Source organism: Staurois parvus, unplaced genomic scaffold, assembly GCF_062004578.1.
Source record: "Staurois parvus isolate SC_StPar_1 unplaced genomic scaffold, SC_StPar_1.0 ptg000068l, whole genome shotgun sequence".
NCBI lineage: Eukaryota > Metazoa > Chordata > Amphibia > Anura > Ranidae > Staurois > Staurois parvus.
Genome location: NW_028317864.1, coordinates 4812535 through 4829097, shown reverse-complemented (window position 1 = coordinate 4829097; position 16563 = coordinate 4812535). Strand labels below are relative to the sequence as shown.

Here is a 16563-nt window from a genome sequence, read left to right as displayed (position 1 = left end):
GTAAGGGGGGAAAATGAGAGGTTCAGGAGTTCACTGAGAATGTTGCAAGGAGGCATGAAAACACTGTGAGAAATGATTTAATGAAAAATAGATTACAGGCCCTTCAGTAGTGGATGTGTGTGGATTATTTTTTGGAGAATGAGGATATCATTTAGTATCACTTTAAATGCAGGAGACTAGAAGCAGTTTTGCCCAGTTCTCTCCTCAACCAGCAGCTGGCGCTCCTCTGCTGCCCTATACTGCCCTATGCTCCAGCAGTGGACTGTTCCTGGATGTTCTCAGGTCCAGTGCAGGGCTATGGGCAGGAAGCATGAGGGAGAAGAGGTTGTGGGGACCAGTCTTACAGCCTGGAGGGAGCAGGAGAGGAGGATCGGGTACAGGCAACCCCCAGTACATGGAAGGATTTTGACTTTCCCTGGAGTTCAGTTTTAAAGTGATACCAAATGATATTCTTCATCAAATATAATCCTTATATATACAATACATAAAAGAGAAGTATTTATTTATTTTAAAATCATACTTACCTAGGTGGATGCAGCATTGATCTGATGCTGCATTTGTCCCCCGCCAGCTCTAAGAGTGAGAACTGAGTGATCAAACACGATCGCTCAGTTCTCCCTGTTGCTTTGAGCAGAGAGCTGGGATTATCAGTTATTAGGCTGTGGAGGGGGCAGGAGCGGCTGGCTCCGGTTCTCAGCGGGTTGCTAAGAGGCTGAGCCAGGCGCCAATCCAGGCTCCTGGTGGATCCCGACCATATGGTCTGGATCTTTACCCAGCTTGGACCGGTTCTGTAACATCAGCCCATCCACTGTCAGATGAAAATGGGTCACAGGAGTACAGAACTAACTGCATTTCTGTGATCCACAGGAGTAAAGGATTACTGTGTTTATCTGCCTCCTTGTAATGCCCTGCATGAGCTCCCAAACCTCTCCTTCCCCCCCCCCCCCTCCATTTGTTTGGAATGAGCAGCACACATTAGTAGCAGTCATGTACACTGCTCTATGCACATTACAGGTCTCATAGTCCCTAGTCCATCTCAGCAGTAAGGGGGGTGGCTACAGTGGGACCATGGAGGATGAAAGTAGTCACCCTCCAACAGGAAGTCAGATTGCAGCTGCGAAGAAAAAAAAATGATTTGGAGGAAACTGACCACAATATTGTTAAAAAAAATATAGCAGAATCATTTTTTTTTTTTTTTTATTTTTTTTATTGTTTAGCATCACTTTAGCTCATCCCTAGTCTATCAAAAAATAATAAAAAAATGTTTTGCCTTTTTAGACACACTGTGAAGTCATATGCTGTGCATCTCTCTGTCTGGGTACAAGATTTGTCTGTTTTCAGCACAGAAATGAGAAAAATCCTTTCAGTGGTGTTCTCCTATGATGATGTGTAATAGGTGAGATGCCCCCCCCCCCCCCAGGAGCAGCAATCAGTGCAGAACAGCTGTGACAGGTACTGGGAGTGACATCATCACCACACCCCCTGCCCTCCCCTGCCACTGCCTGCTATGTAAAGCATGTGTTGGATGCACTGGCTGAGCACAGACACATCAGCCTGCACTGTGAGTACTCTGCCCTATGGGCATCATCATCACCCCCGCCTGCTCCTGGCTCCCCTCTGATCTCTCTCTTCTCCCTGCCCTCCTCCTCTTCTTCTCCCTGCCCTTCTCCCACCATCTCTCTGTATAGTGACTGCTCGCATGTATGTTACAGCAGTGCTTGTAGCTTCTATAACTAGGCATGCCAAAACAAGGACTAGGACTGGACAGATTACTAGCTGTCACCATAGGGAGAAGCATTACAGCCAGCTATGGGAGACTCAAGAAAACCTGTAGTGAGAGAACCAGGCATGGTGCCATTGCTGATCTGAGATGGCTGGCTGCCTGCCTGGCTGCCCCGTGGCATCATTTGAGATTCACTTTGATTTGATATGCACAGTGCTTCAGGAAGTAGTGGAGCCAGACAGCCAGGCAGACAGCATTTTCAGATACAGGTCAGTAGTGTTGGAGCTACAGGCTTCCTTGCAGCTCCTGCAGCTGTGCATGGCAACCAATCAGCTTGTTCAGTTAAACGTTTGACAATAAAAGCTAGAAGCTGATTGGTTGCCATGCGCAGCTGCTGCTGTTTTAGTACATTCCCCTTGTGTTTCTGAATGAAGTGGAGAGACTTGAATAAGGCTCCAATCACACTCGGGGGTGGACTGACCATTTGGAAACTCGGGCACTGCTCGAGGGCCCGGGGTCAGTAGGGGGCCCCATGAGATGCCCCTGGTACCTTTTTCATAGGCTTTTTTGAGTTTGGGCAAGGACACGGGCCCCATGATCCCCTATTGCCCGGGGGCCCCATGAGTTGTCAGTACGCCCCTGGTCAAGAGAGTCCTGCTCGTGACAGCTTACAATCTAAGGGCTCGTTCACACCAGCCTTGATCTCTGAAGAGTGATACATGTTCAGATCGCTTTTGAGAGAGCATTTTGACAAGCCTGGTTTAACTCTTTGATCGCTGCAATAGTGATGCACACATTTGTGGGGTGCTTAGAGAAAATGACAGGGGGTGTAATTCCTGCTGTAGCATGTGTACACTCCCCAGCTGAAGCAAAGGGGGAGCAATTGGGGAGGGCAGTAAAAGCACAGCTCAACTGCTAGTGTGAACGAGTCCTAACCTTTACAACATAATTAATGGGTGAGGACTTGCAGGACAAAGTACAGGAATACAAAGCAATGTATGGTTAATGATATGTGAACTTTAGTTTAAAGCAGTGGTCTCCAAAATGCGACCCTTTGCTTGCATTATCCGACCCTTGAAGCAATATTCCTCGCACTGACCTCCAACGATGGGGCACTGTTGCCGCCACTGACCCCAGCGATGGGGCACTGTTGCCGCCACTGACCCCCAGCGATGGGGCACTGTTGCCGCCACTGACCCCCAGCGATGGGGCACTGTTGCCGCCACTGACCCCCAGCGATGGGGCACTGTTGCCGCCACTGACCCCCAGCGATGGGGCACTGTTGCCGCCACTGACCCCCAGCGATGGGGCACTGTTGCCGCCACTGACCCCCAGCGATGGGGCACTGTTGCCGCCACTGACCCCCAGCGATGGGGCACTGTTGCCGCCACTGACCCCCAGCGATGGGGCACTGTTGCCGCCACTGACCCCCAGCGATGGGGCACTGTTGCCGCCACTGACCCCCAGCGATGGGGCACTGTTGCCGCCACTGACCCCCAGCGATGGGGCACTGTTGCCGCCACTGACCCCCAGCGATGGGGCACTGTTGCCGCCACTGACCCCCAGCGATGGGGCACTGTTGCCGCCACTGACCCCCAGCGATGGGGCACTGTTGCCGCCACTGACCCCCAGCGATGGGGCACTGTTGCCGCCACTGACCCCCAGCGATGGGGCACTGTTCCCCACACTGGGCACAGCCAGCCCCCCCTAAAGCCTGAAGGAACGTTTGAATACCTGTGGTTTAAAGGGACAGAATTCCCCAATTTCATGCAATCTGAGATCCTTGGATTACCCACTTTTGGCCAGCAGATCACTCCTTGCTGAGCACGCAAGCATTGAAAAGCTTATTGCCCTTTCTACACTTCTGCTCCCTATTCCCCGTCTCTTTTTTTCCTCCTCCGCCCCTCTTTACATCTCTCCTACCCATATTGACCTTCTTAACTGTTCATGCTTACCTTCTACTTCTCTTTATGGACACACTCTCCCTACCCTACACTTCCCCCTCCCACACCAATAATGTGTCCCCTGCTGCATTGCTGGGATGTGGCCTCTGGCAGGTGGAACCTGGAAATGTTGGCCACTCAACATTCTACCAGTGGCTGTAGTTGTGAGGATTTGTGGGACAAAAAATGGGAAAAGTTGTGTTTTTCAGGGGTATTTAGATTTTTATAAATTAGTGACAGTCTCTTTAAAAAACATTTTCAACATTTTAAATGCGTTTTTATAATTCATGTCTGGGAGTTTCTGATGTGTATTGCATGCTTTTTAATATGCAGTTTCCAGAGATTTGGCGCTGCACTGTGCAATGAAATGCTTCTGAAATGTATGCACAGTGGTTGTAAACCTTAGACATGAAATATGAACAAAGCATATCCCTCTATAGTGTGTATTTGTCTTAATTAAGAGCATTCAGTGTCATTTCTGTCTGCTGCTATCAGCATGAATCACTTCTGACAAGTTTTCCTAACACCAAGAGAAAAATGGTGACGGTGAGGGACTTCCAACAGATTGTCTGTCTCAGTTCTGTTCCTGTGTTCTGTGTGGAGGGTGGCAAGTCTCTTCTCTCCAATCAGCCCCCAAAGCACTCCTTACTGTGCTTTGCAGCGTGTAAGTTCAGCTCTTTGTTCTGAACTCTCAGACAAGCTTTATAAATTCAGCACTCTTAATGGATGAAGAGAAGACTGTAGATAGACAGGTAGAACTTACGTATGAGGATTTGTTTCATCTCTGTGTATCACCTGAGGCCAGTCACTTCACTGGGTATATGTAAAGGTTTACAACCACCACTGTTTTTTTTTTTTTTTAAAATAGGTGTTACATATGGTACATCCACCCTATGGAAGATACTGTAATGGATACCACAGGTGGACTGCAGGAAGCAGATTTGTTTTAGGGCCTGTTCACACTACATGCGTTTCAGTTGCTTTTTTTTCTGCATCCAAAACACAGAGAAAGTAGGTTATATGGTTGTCAGTGTCATAGTTCAGATCAGTGTTTGCAGTTCCAGTGCGTTCCGGTTGCAGAAATAAAAGTAGAACATGGTGCATTTTTTTTCTGCACTGAGCTGTACTGGAACGCAGTAAAACGCACATGTCCCTATTTTAAGAAAAATTAACTGGAATGCATAAAAAACACCCCGGGCATATCAAAAACATGCATGTGGAAACGGATCTGTATTTAATCTGGACTGCGTTTCTATAGTGTGAACTGGCCCTTAATGTGTTGGTGAAAACAGTGAGAACACTAGTACAGACCTCTCATTTAGCTTTAGGTACTGTAAAGAGTACCTAAGGTACAAATATGTACAAGGACCGTTGAGTGACCATAGCAGGGTCAGACCACAGGGTAGGCAGCCTTGTGGGTGCTTCAGCAGGAGGGGGCACGAAAAGAGCAGGACCTTTTTGCACCCCCCCCCCCCAATGGCAGCTCATGGGGGGTACTTTGGCCTTTTTTACCTTGGGTGCTAAAGGACCTTGTCCTAGCACTGGGCCATAGATACCCAGATGTCCCATCAGGAGTGATAGCCTGGTATGGCTGCCCTGTGCCACTTGCTCACTTATTTAATTTCTTAGGGGCAGCCCAGTTACACAGGGGCTCGTGAACAAGAGCAAATAACTAGAGCTTCCAGCATTCACAATGATCAATATCACCTCTAGGGTAGTCTTCTATGGCCTGTTCTCACCTGGGTATTAAGCCAGTGTGCTATAATTTGAGTTTAAATAATTCTGTACATTCAAATGTTTATAAGATTTTGAGTTGATCTAATAGACATGATCCCGTTTTAGTTAATGTAGCACCGAATGAACCACTTGTCTTCTATAGGTGGTAGATTATTTAATAGGACGAGTCATGGATCAAACCCCATCGAAGGTATTTGCATATGCTACAAGTTCTGATGATGAGCACAGTCGTGTAAGATGGGCATAGTCCTGTAATGATGATGAATACAGTCGTGCAATGATGGGCATAGTCGTGTAATGATGATGAGCACAGTCGTGCAATGATGATGGGCACAGTCGTGCAATGATGATGGGCACAGTCGTGTAATGATGATGGGCACAGTCGTGTAATGATGATGGGCACAGTCGTGTAATGATGATGGGCACAGTCGTGTAATGATGATGGGCACAGTCGTGCAATGATGATGGGCACAGTCCTGTAATGATGAGCACAGTCGTGCAATGATCATGGGCATAGTCTTGTAATGATGCTGAGCATAGTCTGCCATAGCAATGAGCTGACTGTTGTAATGTCGATGAAAAAACATGCACCAATGGAAGGAATACCAGACCAAAGGATAAAAGTATCCAAATTAATTGATAGGTTTACACTTAAAAAACCGCCAACACATTTCGGGGGTCAGAAAAAACTCCCCCTTCAGTTAAAATAGGAACCCTGAGCCCTGGATCACATCAAATGCGGCTTTGAAATCACGCTACTTCAGCTGAATTTCAAAGTCGCCAGTCAGTGCAATTTTGTGTGCGGCTTGCCAACATCTATGCGACTTCATGCACAAATTATCAATGCAAATAGCACATGACATTGCCAAAAATAGTGCAGGAACCTTTTTCAAAATTGGTGCAAGTTGGAGTCGCACTGATTTGAACGGTTCCTTAGGTACAAATAGGGTGCGACAAATCGTATTTGTGTGATTGGGGGCTGATAGCTCACATACAGTAGATATTGCTGGTCAGTAACTCTCTTGATCCAGTAATTAGCTTCTCTACACAGATTCACACAGACAACCCTCTTTGAGCCCATTCAAGGTTCTTATTTCAACTGATGCCCTGATGAAGGGTTTTTCTGACCTCTGAAATGCATTGGCTGTGGTTTTTTTTTTTTTTTTTGTGTGTAAACCAATAAATAGATTTGGACGCTTTTATCCTTTTGTCTGTTTTTTTCCATTGATGCTTGTTTTTATTCTGGTAACCTGCTGGAGGGTAGGGCACAGTCCAATCAAGATGATTAGCTTACAATTTAATGGACATGACCACTTTTGTAGTTAAGGTAGCACAAAATGAACCACTTCTACAGCGGTGAAAATAATTATTTGATCCCCAGCAGATTTTGTAAGTTTGCCTACTTACAATGATATAAAGGGTCTATAAATTTTATCATAAGTGTATTTTAAATTATAGAGTTAGAATATCAACCACAAATCCAGAAAAAACACATGATACAAATGTTATAAATTGAGTTGCAGTTCAGTGAGTGAAATAAGTATTTAATCCCCAAGCAAAACATGACTTAGTACTTGGTGGAGAAACCCTTGTTGGCAAGCAGAGGTAAGACCTTTCTTTTAGTTACCAGGTTTGCACACATTTCGGAATGGATTTTGGTCCACTATTCTTTACAGATCTTCTCTAAATCCTTAAGGTTTCTTGCCTTTCACCTGGCAACTCAAAGTTTCAGCTCCCTCCATAAATTTTCTATAGGATTAAGGTCTGGAGATTGCCTAGACCACTCCATGACCTTAATGTGCTTCTTGAGCCACTCCTTTGTTGCCTTGGCGGTATGTTTTGGGTCACTGTCATGTTGGAAGACCCATTCACGACTCGTCTTCAGTGTTCTGGCTGAGGGAAGAAGGTTCTCATCCAAGATTTTAAAATACATGGCCCTGTCCATTGGCTCCTCAGTGCGGCACTGTCGGCCTGTACCTTTAGCAGAGAAATGGCCCCAAAGCATGTTTCCACCTATGTGCTTGACTGTAGGGATGGTCATAGTCAGCATTTTTCTTCCTCCAAACATGGCGAATCAAGTTAATACTAAAGATCTCAATTTTGATCTCATCTGACTACAGCACATTCTCCCAATCCTTCTCTGAATCATTTAGAAGTTCATTGGAAAACATCAGACTGGCCTGTACATGAGGAGGGGGACCTTGTGGGTGCTGCAGGATTTTAATCCATGGTGGCATATTGTGTTGCCAATGGTTTGTTTGGTGACTGTGGTCCCAACTGCCTTGAGTTCATTCACAAGCTCCTCCCGTGTAGTTCTGGGCTGATCCCTCACTTTTCTCATTATTCTTACCCCAGAGGTGAAATCTTGCATGGAGCTCCAGACTGGGGGCAATTAATGGTTATTTTGTACTTCTTCCATTTGCGAATAATCACTCCAACAGTTGTCTCCTTCTCACCAAGCTTCTTGCTGATGCCCATTCCAGCCTTGTGTAGGGCTACAATCGTGTCTCTGGCGTCCTTTTGACAGCTCCTTGATCTTGCCCAATAATGATGGTGAGGTTTGAATGGAAGAAAAAGATGTATTTTATACACATGAGTTGTCGTTAGGAGCACCTTCTTAAATTGACAGGACTAATTTGTGTACCACATGAGCACATAGCCAGTCTGTGGGAGCCAGAATTATTGTTGGTTGGTAGGGGATCAAATACTTATCTTACTCACTGAACTGCAACTCAATTTATAACATTTGTATCATGTGTTTTCTCTAGATTTTTGGTTGACATTGTGGGGTTTATTTACTAAACCTGGTTGACTCAGAATCTTGGGCACCTGTGCATGGTAGCCAATCAGCTTCTAACCTCAGCATGTTCAGTTAAGCTTCAGCAATAAAACCTGGAAGCTGATTGGTTTTTATGCAGAAGTGGACAAGATTCTGAGTCAACCAGGTTTAGTAAATAAACCCCTCTGTCTCTATCATTTAAAATACACCTGTGATAAAAATGATATACCCTTCATTTCTTTGTAAGTGGGAAAACGTACAAAATCTGTAGGGGATCAAATAATTCCCCCACTGTACAGGTGGTGGTTTATTTAATATAGCAGGTCATGGATCAAACCCCATCTAAGGTACAGTATTTGCCTATGCAGTAATGACGATGGGCACAGGTCAGTCATTGGTGAATGTACCTCAGGCTATGTCTAGTAGGTTCTAAACAGTGCTTTTGCCTGCCAAGAGAAATATATGTTTTAAATACTGTATACCCTCAGGCCTCAGATTGGAGAACTTGGCATTTGAATTAGTTTGTTATGTAGACCATCACTTTACATAATTGTTGGTGTATGTTGACAGCTTGAAAGATCAAACTCTGATTTGTGTGACAAGCTTGAGACCCCCAAGTATGATGATGTGTTAAAGATATCACTCTTCAAAAAAGCTTATTCCTGAATGTGTCTGTCTGACCTCATCCTTGGAACTATTCTGTTGGATTGTGACTTGTGAAAGGTGGCCTCACCCTTTCCTCAGAAGTTCATCATCCTCTTAATACACTTCCATTGTTTTTTGGCTTAGTCCCAGGTTCATCTTGTCAGTTCCTGTATTGTACAAGGCTGTTTTGGCAGAAGAATGCACAATACGAAGTGTAGTGCATTCCCCTGTCTCTAATTAGAGGTGACAAGACATCCCTTTGTACTGTCTGCTCCATTTACACATCACTGGTTCCATGTTCTGATCCTACCCTCACATGGAATACTCCTCCAGGCTGCCCAATTAGAGGCTGCAGCTGGAAATCGTGTTTCTAAAGCCAAAACTTTTGGATTGAGAAGGAACACGTCATCAGAGTTTTTCTGCTTGGGAAAGTGGAAAGATTACGCTGGACCCACAAGCATGTCCTATTGGTGCTCTTATTCGATAGTTTTGTGATGTTGGTGTAGGTGATAGAGGTGAGCTCTGGTGTCCTAGGAACTCATCTCTAAACCAAACTTCTGCTTTTTTTGTACTCCAATAAGCTGAGGCCAGGTCATTACTTGGGGTGCATCTCATTGGGGTACAAAAAAGTGATGTCAGAGTTCGAGATATGTTCATGAGATGCCAGTGCTCTCCTCTACAGACCAACTACACCAATCAGGGAATGATCTGACCTGCAGGTCAGTGGAGTACAAAAAGTGTGAATTAGGGTTAGAGATGAGTTTGGAGGACACTCAAGCTCATCCCTAGTGGGCTGGTACTAGGTAGGCAGCTTTCACACCCCAGTTGTAGAGGGGGAAAAAGCATTGTATGCAGTTGCAGTGTGCTCCTATTCACTGGAATTGGTTGTGTTTGGCAACATTACTACCCAACAATTGCGATATGGGTAACATTTGTGTAATGGCCATGAAACCCAATCTGGGTTTTTTTTCAGCTTAAGGGGGTGGTAAATCCATGACTTGACCACCTATTTTTACTCCATTAGTGAGCCCTAAGAGTTAAAACTCCACACCACTGTTCAGTAGTCCAGTTACAATTTTATTCCACGAAGGTGAAAGGTAAAATGAAAGGAACAGCACAGCCAATGTGTTTCGGCAGGCAATAAACACCCCCTTCATCAAGTCTTTCAATAGGAAACATTAAATTGACACTGAATAATGGCTGGAGCCTGAACAGTATTTTATCCAGTGTAATAATCTTCATAAAAGTTGTAAGCAGCTGGTTGGACGAAATCTAAAAATTTGCAGTCTATGGCCTGAGTTAGAATGTCCAAAACTCCAAAGTAGCCAGGAACTGTAGCAGGGAGATCTTGGAGCTGTAGAGGGCAAGAGAAGAAGCCAGTCACCAGAATCCATTTATAACCTAAAGCGGACGTTTAGGTATCAATTCTGGTTCAGCTTGGACTTATGTAAGCAATTATGTGCCATACCTGTGTGATCCCCGTGGAAGAAGGAAATTGCAGTAATTCTTGTTGGCTTCAGGGTCCTGTACCACTGGCTGCCCTGCTGCTTAATGAACACAGAAGTTCACTTGCTTGGCCATTGAGAGAATATTTCACTTTGACAATGTGGAGAGGCAGGGTGGTGATGTCACCATCTTCACCTCATCCAATCAGAGAGCACATTGCATTCACTGAGAAAATGCAAAGTGTTCTCTGAATGGCGCCTGTGCTAAGCGAGAAACCTCCTGCGTTCAGTTTACAGCAGAGTATTGGACGTGGAAACTAGTGGCAATCATTTTAGTAACGGTGCCTACTACAGTGATTTTCAGCTTACATAGGAATTGGACATGTATGACACATACTCCAAGCTGGACCAATGTAACTATGTAAAAAATTGCCAGACCTAAACTTCAGCTTTTAATGTCGATTTTGGTTGCTTTTGGTTGAAAAGGTCATTTAAAAGTATATCTTGTTATGTGCAGCAAAAAGACAAGGAATAGCTTACATAGAAGGCGCAAAGCTGTCCTGTTGGATCCTAGCTATCAGTCTAATCTGTTTGATGATGTATTCAAACTGTGCAGATTAAGTGTCTGGCCATTGAACACAATACAAAAGCAAGACTAAAAAAAAATGAAAGAACATAGCGTACCTTTTTGGCTCCTTGGCACAGATTCTTTATCCATCAAATAATACACCCAAGGCAGGCAAAATATCCTATTTCAGCTTCCTCCTCCTTTTCCTGGAAAGTTCCTTATCTTAGTGACTCTATCCAGTTGACATACACCCATACTGACATTTTTGCCAAAAAGTTGTGTGATTTACTATTAACCTACAGTCTGTGAACTTGTTTTCCTCAATAAATCTATGAAGTCCTGTGTGATGAATAGGAAGTGTTTTATAACCTAGCATAGTGCTGCACATGCAAATGTAATGTGTTTATTCATCTGGTATACAAATATATTTTTTAAGATGGCTATAGGCCTCTTGCGCACTGCTGCCTGAAAATGCTCAGTTTTCAGACATCTAGGCTTTTCGTTTTTACTGATCTAAATGCAGCCCATTATTCTCAATGTGCCTGTACACACAGGTGTGCAAACATGCGCTGTGTAATGAAATGTGAGTTGCCGGTCAGTATTTTTGTGTGTGTGTGTATATGCACAAATGCCATGCTTTCTGCTTATATGTACATACTTGCAGATAAACACAAGTGATATACAGCCCATCCTCGTGTTTTTTTTTTTCTGCCAGGAATGTCTGATGCTCACACATCAGTACAGTGGCCTTATAGTGAAATTTCAACTTTGTAAGTGCCAGGTCACATCAGTGCGATTTGCAAATTGAAATCGCATTTAATGAATGTCAGTGTTCTAACGTGCGATTTGCTGCAGCGCGATTTCTAAAGTAGTTCTTGCATTACTTTACTGCAGTTTTGTTTTCACATCCATAGCATATAATAGGAATTGCAGAAAATCGTTGAAAATCTTCACAAATTGCACACGAATCGTGCGATTTTTAAATCGCAGCAGTGTGATTGGACCACCTATGTGAAAGAGGCCTTTTAGTCACCAATCATATCCTCCTCTGTTTTTCAGGTGGACCTGATCAGAAGCTCCATGTTACCTTAGGTTCACACCTAAACGTTTTTGCAGAAACGCAGTACAGTCCATTTAACATTATTTCCTATGGGACATGTACAGATCTGTGCGTTTTCACCCAGTGCGTTTTTTGGAAGGGGTTAGGGACTTTTTTGAACACAAAAAGTTGCGTTTTTGGTTCTATAGATTTCAATGGAAACTCAGCAGATAAGCATGTATTGCGTTTTGGCTACATTTTTGCCACATTTTTGATGCGTATTAAATCTGCCTAGTACCAAGAAAAATAAAAAAAAAGTAAAATGCAAAACTCGTAAAAAACGCAGGTGAAAAAATGCAAAACGCAATGCAGAAACGGCTCAAATGCAAACTGCATAGATGTGAACCTAGCCTTAGTCTATGGGTCAACAGACTTGTGTTTGCATTTTACATCCAATTATCTCTAAGTGCCCGTTCTAGAACGCAGGGTGGGAATACCGTGATTCGTACTCCTTTCCCGCACTGTTTAACCACCGCCCGCCATATAGTACAATGACGGGGGCAAGGTGGTTCTCTCGTTCTGATAGGACGTCATATGACGTCCTCCCATTCTCACTGCGCATGCGCGGCTCATTGGCAATGCGCTGTGTCCCTTGGACACAGCGGATCACCGATGACGGAAAGAGCCGAAGATGTTGGCTCGGTCATGGGATCAGCTGTGTCCAATCACAGCTGATCACATGTAAACCGGGAAATGCCGGTTATCGGCATTTCTCTCCTCTCGAGCTGTCACGCTGACAGCTCGAGAGGAGAGGAGAGCCGGTAATCGGCGTTCCTTGAGGGGACATCTACACTAATCATCAGGGCACTGATGATCAGTGTGCCCTGATGATCAGTGTAGCCCCAGCAGTACCACCTGTCAGTGTCCATCAGTGCCTTGTGTCAGTGCTCATCAGTGCCTCGTGCCCATCAGTGCCTACCAGTGCACATCAATGCCACATATCAGTGTCCATCTGAGCTGCCTTTCAGTGTCACCCATCAGTGCCACCTATCAGTGCCAAGTCAGTGCCATGTATCAGTGCTGCCTTTCAGTGCCCATCAGTTATGCCTGTAAATTCCCATCAGTGCCACCTACCAGTGCCTCCTCATCAGTGCCACCTATCAGTGTCCATCAGTGCAGCCTATCAGTGCCCATCAGTGCAGCCTCATTAGCGCACATCACATCAGTGAAGGAGAAAAATCACTTATTTACAAAATTTTATAACAAAAACTAAGAAACATTTTTTTTTCAAAATTTTCTGTGGTTTTTGGTTTGTTTAAGAAAAAATAAAAAAACCCAGAGGTGATTAAATACCACCAAAATAAAGCTATCTGTCACAAAAAAATGATAAAAATGTCATATGGGTACAGTGTTGCATGACCGCGCAATTGTCATTCAAAGTGTGACTGCGCTGAAAGCTGGAAATTGGCCTGTAGGCTAGCGGTTAAAATGCTCAACAGTTGCGATCTGCAGTGGGTGTCAATATTAAGTTAACAACACACCAAACACAGGTCAAAAACATGTGTGTTTGCCTGAACCGCATCACATGATACAGACGTACAATGCGATCCAGTTGCAGTGCATTTTTGCAAGTACTGCATGCACTGCCTTTGTTGCGGTCCAATTCAGTTCATTAAAATGAATGGGCTCAGATCGCACCACATGGGAATCGCACAGGAATGCACAGCCAGGGCTGGTTCACACCAGATGCTTTCAGGTGTGTTTTTTAAAGGCATCCTGAACACATGCACAAAACAAATCACTGTTTTCCAGTCATCCTAGTTCATACCACTGCATTCAGTTCCAGTGCTTCCGGAAGAAAAGTGCAGAATCATGCATTCGCTACAAATTGATCCAGACAAAGTCCATGTGAAAGGGGCCTGGCAAAAGACGGCACAAAACAGGTTATTTATAAAAATGCTAACTTTTGTTCATGTTCAGATTATTGCAGATTGCTAGTTATAGGGTTACTTCTAATTAAAAATCTCTCAGCTGGGCACTTTAAAAAAACATTGCATATTATAATATTACTTTTGGGAAAGGGGGAAAAAAATACCTGCCATGAATAGGTAGCATAGATCGCATTGCCTCTGACTGCTAATCATTACTATTGGCTACCAGTCAGTACAGCTGTGGCTATGGGTCCCCTGTAATTAAACCTGTGAAACTGCCTTCCATGGCAAAGTGTCACCAGGTCCCTAAAGCCTCATACACATGATGGGAATATCGGACAAGTGATTGTCTGTTTTTTTTTTTTTTTTTTTTTTTTTACATGGTAATCTTATATCAAAAATAATGCATTACGAAAAAGTTAACAAAATTCTCGTATGACAAAATACAACTTTGGAAGTGATATAAAGTATTGTAGTGTATACTATCATTTCTGAGCATGCGCGGTCTTGGTTTTCCGATTTTATTTAATTTATTTGTTCCTGAATTAACTGTACAGATTCAAGGAAAATCGTTTGTTCTGGTATCGTACAAGAAAAATTGTCATGTTTGTTCCTTCAGATAATTTCTCATGAACTGTCGTGATTGGCTCCTGAAATCTGTGTACTGATGATCGCTTCGAAAGCTGTATTTTTCGTCCGCTTTTCTGATCGCGTGTGCTAGGCATAAAGCAGGCTCCTCCTGGTAATCACAGAAAACTTCTGTAGTGCCTCTGGATCCCCAAAACCCAGAGCAGGTTTGAAGTAGAACTTTGGCATAATGCAGACCATGGACGGTTCGTTTATCGGACGATTTTTCGTATGAAAGAATAATCAGCCGATTTTCGCACTGTAAGTGGGGCAATGGCATCGGCCGATTTTCGCAGTTCCTCCTCATTTCGTTTATCGGTCATGCTTGAAAGTTCATGAAAAACGAACAATTTTCGCAATTGTTGGTGGCAACATCAGTTTACAGAATGAACGATGTTTAGTTTTTTGGATGAAAAATTGGCCGATAAACCGCCTGCATTAGCCTCAGTCTTGTACCGTTCTACAGGTTCTTCTCTACCGAAATAGCTTTCTCTGATTTCACTGCACACTGTGAGCTTCTCACAGTGTTCTTTTAGAAGGTATAGCAAGTCAGGTATAAGTCCTCATGCACATGGGACATTTTTACAGCTGCTATTTTTGGCTTTTGACGATTTTTTCTACAGCCAGTTAACTCCCCTGCATGTTATCCTATGTGTCCATGCACACAGACTGTAATCAGCATTTTTTGAAAGGGGCATTTTTGGGTGGGTTTCTAGAGGAGTTTTCAGCTGTAAATTTGCTGAAAAATGCTGTAAATCTCAGCAAACCAGCCGGTTTGGACTTTCTTTAAACCAAAGAAATTTTATTTCTTTGGTTAAAAAAAAGCTAAAAAACGCGGCTAAACGCTAATGCAAAAATGCAGAAAAACTCACGTTTTTCACTTGACTTTACTCAGCTAACATTACCAGTGTTATTAAAACACCCCGTGTGCATGGAGCCTCACACTCCGCATTTCCTGGCTGGAGGATGTCCAACATCCTCTAGCTCCTTCCTGCCCCTGTCTTGGCCCATTCATTAGATTTCAGTTCTTCCAATCATGGAGGCTTGACATCTCGTGTTGGCATTACTGGATCTAAAATAAGGTATGTAGTAAAGACAACTTTTATGTAGAAAATTTGGCAGCATGTTGATGAGGGGAGGGAGGATGGATCCAAGTAGAAGTATATCAAAGTTGAGCTTTAGCCGTAATTGCATGGTTGCACTGCTGTCCTTGCCTCCCTATTGTTATAGTGTCCAATACATGGTCTCACTGGTCAATGGGAAGACTCAGGGTTGGGCCAGAGGGTGATCATGTCAGCTTTGGTGCTCATTTGGAGAGTGCCTTGGTTTTGTTGATCCAACCAAGTGTGTTCTCTAAGTAATCCACAGATGTCCAAATGCCTTCTCTAAGGACATGATGTACCTTTACCAAGTTCTATGAGCCTACAGATTTACTTTAAGAGTCAGAAACCCTTACATATACCCAGTGAAATGACTGGGCTCAGGTGATTCACAGAGATAAAACCAACCCTCCCACAACCTTACATAATTTGTACCTGTCTTATCCGCAGTCTTCTCATCTCTACATTCATTCAAAGTTCTGAATTTCTAAAGTTTGTCTGAGAGTTCAAATAACAGGGGGCGGAGAGCTGAAGTTACAGAGTGAGGAGAGCTCTAAGAGCTGATTAGAAGGAGGGGGTCACACCCCCCTCCACACAGCTCAATCTGCTGGAGGTACCTCCCTTGTCACCATTTTTCTCTTGGTGTCAGGAAAACTTGTCAGAAGTTATTCATACTGATAGCAGAGGAACAAAGCAGCAGACAGAAATGACACTTAGTGCTCTGGATTGAGACAAGTACACACTATAGAGGGATATGTTTTGTTCATGTAAGCTCCAAGGAGCAGGGCCCTCAAATCCCTCTTGTATTGAACTGTATTGAACGGTATTGTCTCCTGTTATATTGTAAAGCGCTGAGCAAACTGTTGGCGCTATATAAATCCTGTATAATATTTCATGTCTGAGAATTACAACCACTTTAAACTTTCCTTTGGTTTTGTATAGAGTGGGGAAGAATTAGTTTGTTTTGCTGTCCGTAATCTGGAGATTTTCCTTTACCTCCTGCTCTGATGACAGGGACAGAGAGAA

At 43.8% G+C, this 16563-nt stretch overlaps 1 protein-coding gene across 2 annotated transcripts in view; it reads left to right on the top strand.

Moving 5' to 3' along the window:
• The first annotated feature begins 1467 nt into the window (after nt 1-1467).
• ASS1 (argininosuccinate synthase 1) overlaps nt 1468-16563 on the top strand; it is a 142724-nt gene continuing 127628 nt past the window's right edge. The window contains exon 1 of one of the 2 annotated variants that reach the window (XM_089669039.1): nt 1468-1561. The gene's annotated coding sequence lies outside the window, so the exon portion shown is untranslated. The remainder of the gene's footprint in view (nt 1562-16563) is intronic. The other variant, XM_089669040.1, reaches the window with a different exon arrangement.